The 8,242-nt window shown below is 34.3% G+C and overlaps 2 pseudogenes; one reads left to right on the top strand and one right to left on the bottom strand.

Annotated features, from left to right (window-relative positions):
- The first annotated feature begins 1,230 nt into the window (after positions 1 to 1,230).
- LOC125840685 (putative disease resistance RPP13-like protein 1) lies at positions 1,231 to 3,408 on the top strand (annotated as a pseudogene).
- Positions 3,409 to 3,979: 571 nt separating this feature from the next.
- LOC125840684 ((-)-isopiperitenone reductase-like) lies at positions 3,980 to 7,429 on the bottom strand (annotated as a pseudogene).
- Positions 7,430 to 8,242: the final 813 nt, after the last annotated feature.

Here is an 8,242-nt window from a genome sequence, read left to right as displayed (position 1 = left end):
AATGGTCGACTCCATTCAAACTTACTGTAAAGTTTTTTTTTATTTTATTTACTCTTTGGACCCTACCTACTAACCCCAAAGATTTTGATTAATTCTCCCTCCTTTCAATTTTAATTATCATTTTCTTTCTTCTTTTAAATCAAACTATAAGAATTTTGACTAATATTTTATAATATATCTTTTATTATATTAATATACAAAAAATTGTAATTCATAGTACTTTTTGTATAGTTTTTGAATATTTAAATTTTTTGTTTAAAATGTTGAATTAATGTAATCTAATTTAACTTTGAAAATTAGTTAAATTGACTTTCGAAAAGCGCAACACGACAATTAAAAGTGAATGGGGGAATAGTAGTAAACCTTAAGGGGCCTTTTGTTTAGGTATCGTTTGGTTACTAATTAGAGTTATGCAAGTATATTACTTTCGTCTTATATTAGATGAGCACTTTCTATTTATATGATGATTAATAAATCATTATTATTCTTTCTGTCCCTAATTACTTGTCCAATTTTCCTTTTTTACTTGTTCATTTGATAAATCAAGAAAGGACAAAAAAAATACATATTATACCTTCAATTAATTAATTATGAAAAAGGTAGAACTTCTTGAAAATCTTAATTTTAATTCATTCACTTCATAATTAATATGGGTAAAATGGTAAACTCACTATGTCAATCATTATTTTCTTAATAGGTGTGTCAATTTAAAAATTGATAATGAATTAGGGACAAAGGGAGTACATTAATCAACTTTACTATTTTAGACTTTGTTCATATTAATTAGCCTCTTCATAAAAGAAATTCTTGAATCTTCAAAAATTGTTTAAACTTTGGAAGGTCATATTGATTGTAAAGGCAAAATAGGAAAAACAAAATTAATTTTATCCTGATTTGGTAAGTGATCAACTAATATGAGACAAAATATTTTTAGTAAGATGTTCATCTAATATGGAACGAAAGAAGTATTATTTAGGTATGATTTAGCTATATAAAAATTACAAAACATAAATTATTACTTATTGAATGTTTATTTTATTGTAAGTTAATATACATTATTTACAAACAAATAATAACAAAAAAAATAAAAAAATTGTGCACGGTAAGTGTACATAATCTTTTACGCTATCAGATAATTTGATTTTGATTCTTTTATTAAAGTGTTCTCAAGATCATTATTAAAATAATACTTTAAAAAAATTTGTTTGGTACTATATCTTCGGCTAAATAAAAGTGGAAGGTCAGCATCAAAATCTTGCAGAAACAATCAACCAGCAAAGTGACCTCAACCTGTGCTTGAGTGATGAATTTTTCTGTGACATAAAGGAGAAGTTGGAAGACGCTTTTGTAACATTGAAGGATTTGCAAGACCAAATTGGTCTCCTTGGCTTAAAGGAGCATTTTGGTTCGACTAAACAAGAAACTAGAACACCTTCAACTTCTTTGGTCGATGAATCTGATATCTTTGGAAGGCACAAGTAAAAAAAAGATTTGATTGACCGTTTATTGTCTAAAGATGCAAGAGGGGGAAACCTGACTGTGGTTCCTATTGTTGGAATGGGCGGCGGGGTAAGACAACACTTGCTAAAGTGGTTTACAATGATGAGAGGGTGAAGAAGCATTTTGGTTTGAAAGCTTGGTTTTGTGTTTCTGAGGCATATGATGCTTTCAGAATAACAAAAGGGTTACTTCAAGAAATTGGCTAAACGGTTGATGACAATCTTAATCAGCTACAAGTCAAATTGAAGGAAAGGCTGAATGGAAAAAGGTTTCTTGTTGTCCATGATGACGTGTGGAATGATAACTATCCTGAGTGGGATGACTTGAGAAATGTTTTTGTACAAGGAAATATAGGAAGTAAGATCATTGTGACGACACGTAAAGAGAGTATTGACTTGATGATGGGTAGTAAGGCAATCAATGTGGGGACTCTGTCTGATGAAGTCTCTAGGGATCTATTCAAACGACATTCACAAGATAACAGGGATCCTAAAGAACATCCAAAACTTGAAGAGATTGGAAAACAAATTGCAGACAAGTGCAAAGGGTTGCCTTTAGCTCTAAAAGCACTTGCTGATATTTTGCGCTGCAAATCAGAGTTGGATGAGTAGAGAGACATTTTAAGGAGTGAAATATGGGAGCTGCCAAGTTGTTCGCATGGTATATTACCAGCGCTGATGTTGAGCTACAATGATCTTCCTGCACGTTTGAAGCAATGTTTTGCTTATTGTGCAATATATTCCAAAGATTATCAATTTTGCTAAGACCAAGTTATTCACCTGTGGATTGCCAATGGTCTGGTACAGCAGTTTCATTCAGGTAACTAATACTTTCTCGAGTTGAGATCAAGATCGCTATTCGAAATGGTCTCGGAGTCTTCTGAATGGAATTCAGAGAAATTCTTAATGCATGACCTTCTCAATGATTTGGCCCAAATTGCATCTTCAAATCTTTGTATAAGGTTGGAAGAGAACAAAGGATCACATATGTTGGAACAATGTCGGCACATGTCCTATTCAATAGGAAAATATGGCGACTTAGAGAAATTGAAATCACTCTTTAAATCAGAGCAGCTGAGGACATTACTCGTGTCTATTTATATCCATGATTTACTCGTGTTTCAGTTACTAAGATATTGTCTATTTATAATTAAGTGTAGTCTTACTTTTTTGTTTATATGTTGCTCTTTCTATGAGTAATTGCTACTCGTTTTCCTGTCAGGCAAGTGTTCCTCTGGTATAATAATATTTTCTGGCCTTCTGCTTAGGAAGTTTGTCTAGGACTAATTTGAATGTGAGAGAAGTCAGAGAAACACGAGAAGCGATTAAGAGAATGTGTGAAACAAATGTCTTACACATGAATTCTTCTTTTATATGATAATGTGGTATGCATTGTTCACTTTCACCTCCCATTTTGCTGTTTCTTTGGTCCCTCTTCTTATTGTTCCATTACTTTGTTTTCCGTTGGGAATTTTCTTTTAACTGCTATGGAGGTTCAACCATATCATACGCGTCGTCAATGTTTAAAGCCTTTTTGTGATGTCATTTAGTGTAGTGATCTATAACATCATGCTGTGATTTTAAAGAATATCTTTTACCCATGCCTAGACTAACGCCTTACTTTGTCTTTACTCTTTACGCATCATCTCGTTGTTGCCCTGAAAAACTTTGTGCAGTTAAATGCTTTGATTCTACCTTAATCGTAAAATATATCCCTTGTACTTAGGAGGTCATACAATCAGTAAGATTAATGACTTGCTTTTGTCGAAGAATGACTATGATGATTGAACATCTGCAATTCGTTTGTCTGCAGGTGGAGATATACAGCCGTTGTTACGAGAAACAACCTTTGGTTATCCAAGGTGCTGGAGCAGGAAATGATACCACAGCAACTTGGTGTCCTAGCTGATATCCTTGACATTATAGATTTATTCCCTTGACTGAGTATTATACACTGAGATACAAACATCCGATCCTCAAAGAAGATCGGTTCTTCTTGTCCATCTGCTTCCAGATTGGAGATTAAAATCAGGCTCAGCTAGCACATTCATTTTTTGAGAATTTTCTCGATACGCACAAGAGTGCCTTGACAGTTTATGGTAAATTATTACGCGATTTCTCAGGTCTATCTTCTCACTAGTGAAATTGAGTCATATATTTGCCTCATTGCTTAACTAGTATTTAGGACTTCACTTCAGCTTATAATCGGTGTATGTTGTAATGACCATTTTGGCACCTAAACTTTTTATGTTAGCACAATTTTAGAGACTTACGTCTTAGTTATCATGCTTTTTCAATGTATGAAATGATGTCCTAAAATAGAATAAAGAACCACTAAATGATATCAATCAGGAAAAAGAACAATATAGCTAGTGCAATCCCACATATACCAAGAAATGCTAAAATAAATAGTCTTCTTTCACTAAACCTTATTTCATGACCCCAACTTGTTTGTGACTGAGGTGTAGTTAATGTTATATCTAAAACTCGGCGAGTACTGTACGATCAAAGTAGCAACCAGTAGGTCCTCCATCAGGCAAAAGAGCTAGCATGACAGGTCCTTCATCTCCTTCCTCAACATGCATTGTTCCTGTATGCCAGGTTATGTCAGTGTTGACGAATCCAGGATGGACACAATTGATGCACTTTCTATAGACTGGTCCAATCATCTACCAACCGTTCACCTCAAGAGCATCTTGTTTCAGATCATGCAAAAAAATCTACAGAATCTCGTAAATATGAGATTGAATCGCCTACCTCAAAGCTTGGGGACGGAAATTTTCAATTAGATATTCTTCTGTCAGGTTTTCAATATCTCCGAGCTCCTTTATCCTCTCTTCGTTTGGCATTCGCTCTGTGAGAGCAAGAAATCAACAAGAACTTTGAAATGTTCAGAAACAATGAGAATGACCATCTTACTTACATTTAAAGCACCTCTCTATGGGAAGAGACATTAACAATCCTTGGTGAAGGGGAATTTTGCAGCAGTGGAAGAAGAGCTTCAGTAACATTCTTAACACCATAGTAATTAGTGTTCAAGCATAATTTGGCACTCTCGTACGTTGTTTTCCTCACAACTCGAATATAATCAAAAGTTTTCCCTGGTTACTGGTTACAATAACAACAATCACGTCTCAACAATAACAACAACATACTTACAAGCATCTCCTATCACGTAAGTCCAAAGTTTCTAACCTTTTCTCCTTTTAGAATCCTGTTGGGAGATGAAATAACTTTTGCTAATTCACATTCACATCCACCTACTACATGTTATGTGAACACTTAAGTCCAAGCTTGCCCCACCCCGCATCCACCCTGTCGTAGAGGTGAGCATGGTACGGTAGATATCGAATACCATATCGAAATCTATCAGCTTCTAACAAACATATATAGTGCATTATAGAAGAAAAGGTATTACCGGACCCGTGTTGGATCTTAAAAAGATTGCAATGATTTTGGAGGATCAGATACATACCCAAAGATGTTTTTGAAGAATCCAAGCAACATAGGTAACTTTTACTACGAAGGCCTTTTTCCTGATGTGTTCTATTTTTTGAAGAATCGATTTAGCTTTGGTATTATATCCAGAATTCATTTACACTCTATAAGCAAACTGTAAATTATCAACAAACAGAGATTAAAATTTCAAAAAAAATAATTATTCAGTTTTATATGATATTTCTTTATAATATTTCGTGGATAAAAAAGGAGTTTGGAACCTATTTGAGTTATAAAGAGATAAAATTGATCCAAATAAGCCATAATTTTAGTAAGTAACTAAAATAAGCTCAGTGTAGATAATTATTCCGTTTTACCCAATATTACAAATGGCAATCTTTAATTTGTTAACGTCTATATTTAAACATAAAACGAAACTTTTTGATCCATTTTATAAAGTGTAACTTTTTCTTATAAAGTGGAAGAAAAAAACTATGTTTTACAAAAAAGAGTATTTTTTTTCCGTCTTACATTAAATTGTGTCTCTTTATGCAGTTTTTGTAGCGTTTGTCATACAATTATATTGATTTGACATATCATAAAAACAGAAAAAATTATTACATTATGTATTTTTATTTTTTTTAATCTCTAAACTCCTCCAAGCCCTATATAAGGATGTTCAAACATAACACCTTCAACATATTTAATCTTTTATTTTTCTTTTCATTTCAAGCACAAAATATGTCTTCAGTACCAAAAGTTAGAGTTCAGTTTATTGGGATGGAGAAATTATGTAACATCTCGCAATTTGAAATAGCTAGGAAGAAGCTAAGAATTGGAAATAGTCATTTTTGGAAAGAATTGAAAATCTGGAAATTTGTTCAAGTTAGGAATAGTGAGTTTTTGGTCAACTTCAAATGGCCATAACTCCTAACTAAGGATGAGTTAAGTGTACTTCCAGATATGGTAGGAAAGCTCTTGGAATGATCTTTCCAACGCCGCCAAGTTTGCGTGATTCCGAGTTCGTATGAGTGAAATACGCCCATTGAAAGTTGGGCTGTTCAAATAAGGAAATGTCCAATCCGAATTTTTGAAGGGTATTTCAGTCTTTTCCTTATCCAATTAATTAAATTCGTTTTAGTGAATTAATTAAGGGTCTAAACTGAACTTGGTCAGTTTTACGCTTTTGGAAAAGAGTTAGGGTTTTAGAGAAGAGGAAAGAAGAGGAGAAAAGAGAAGGAGAAGCAAGGAAATCGTCAAGTTCGTCGAGTTTAACTTGTGGATTTCGTCGGGGGTGATCCCTACAAGGTATGTGAGATCACATAGCGTTGGGTTAGTTCACCCACGCGCCAAGCATGTTTAATTCAGCGTATTTTCGTCCTAAAAAGATTGAGAATTTGATGTTCTTGATAGTTGTTCTTGAATTGATTTCATTCTTGACTATGAGTTAGGATTAAGGAGTTTCTTGATGTTAAAGTGTTGTTTCCTTAAGTTGTTTGGGTTAGATTTTGTGTATATGATTTGGGTACATGAATCTAAAGTGAATTTGGGAAAAAGAATTGGATTAAAATGATTTAGGATAAGAAAACGAGGTCAAAAATTCATCAGATTGCGTTTGTGGGAAGGCTGGCGCGACGCGCCCCATAACGCCAGGCAGGTTGGGGCGGCGCGCCAGCAATACGCCAAATTTGAGCCCCAGTAAGCTGGGGCTGGCGCGTCGCGCTCGGGATGCGCCCAAATCATCATTTTTCACCAGTTTTCGTCGTTTAGCCTATTTAAGTCCTTCTAAAGTGTACTAACATTTCCATTAATTCTAACAACTCTAAATGACTTCTAAACACCTAGAAATCATCTAGAAACATGAATCATAACCTTGAATCCATAAATTTAAATTCAAGGAAAGTCAAGAGCCAAGTCTAGGAAGTTCTTCGAGTCTTTTCAAGAAGTATTTTGCAAATGCTTTTAACTTTGTTTTAAGACTTAAAATTCAAGTTGAGTAAGGAGTGAAGAGTAAAGTTGAAGTTCATTTCTTCAAAAGTATATGGGGACTAAGTATTCCAAAGAGATTTAAAATGTTTGCACATTTAAATAAGAACGGAAACTGAGATTTCCAAAGAGCCTTCGAACTAGTTTTCAGAAAAAAGTAATTACTTTCTAAATGAAGCAAGAGGGTAAACTTTGATTTCCAAGATAGCCTTTGAGCTAAGTTTTTGAGCACTAATCTCAAATTCCAGAAAGAAGTATGTTTTTAAAAAACGTAAGAGCTAGTATATTTTGGGAGTAGTATTGAGCACCGAATTGGGGACGAGCATGAGTTCAGATAACTCACGTCTCCATAAAACCATGTAGCCACCGTGGGTAGAAAAGGGTCATACTTTTTAGATAAACCCTTTTCACAATAGACTAGTGGATCCACTTAGTAGTTCAGATCCTATACCTCTGGCCGGGTATAGGATGCGCATGCAGTGTGAGGTAGATCGATGTATCGTCATTATAGCTCTTATGTGATGGTTTTCGGCTAAAGAAACTCCCACAAAAGTTATTGTATTTCTATATACATCAGTTTATTGTATTTTTACATACATTTCTAAGTTATGTTGTATCCTTGTATATACACAAAGTTGACATCATGTTTTTAAACAACTTTTCTTTATATTGCACTTGTTTTAAACTGCTTTATATTGAAATGAGTTCAGTTAAGTATTCATGAATTGAGAAGAGCCAAGGTAAGTGTTTCTTTCAGATTCCCTTTCAAGCCTATGTTGTTTTAGCATTTCAACTCGCATACTCGTACATTCAATGTACTGATGCCAGTTGGCCCGCATCTTATTATGATGCAGACAAGGTAACTAGGATCGACATTTTAGCACACCGTTGATCCAGTGAGCAGTTCAGAGTCAGTCGGTGAGCCTCCTTGCATTTCGGAGGATCTATTTTCATTGTTTTCTTGTTAGTTCATTAGGATGTTGTGGGGTTGTCCCAACATCTATCTCAATTGTTTTAGAGGCTTCATAGACAGTCAGATGTTAGTCCTTTGAGTCTTTTCATTATCATTTCTTATTGTTACGACTTGGGTTGCCACTTTTGGCCAAGTTGAATGTTTAACCTTTAAACATTCTCAGTTATTTTATTATTCAGTTAAGTTAAGTGTTATTAATCATTATAAGTATGAATATTGTCTTCCGTTGAGTCAGTAAGTCAGGCTAATAGTTCGCTTGGGGCCATCAATGGTTCTCGAGTGCCAGCCACGTCCGTTGTGTAGGCTCGGGGTGTGACAAATTATACATGACGAAAATACCATTCAT

The sequence above is a fragment of the Solanum verrucosum genome, unplaced genomic scaffold (genome assembly GCF_900185275.1).
Source record: "Solanum verrucosum unplaced genomic scaffold, falcon-dt-bn FXZP01000176.1, whole genome shotgun sequence".
NCBI lineage: Eukaryota > Viridiplantae > Streptophyta > Magnoliopsida > Solanales > Solanaceae > Solanum > Solanum verrucosum.
This window is presented reverse-complemented; position numbering and strand designations above follow the sequence as displayed.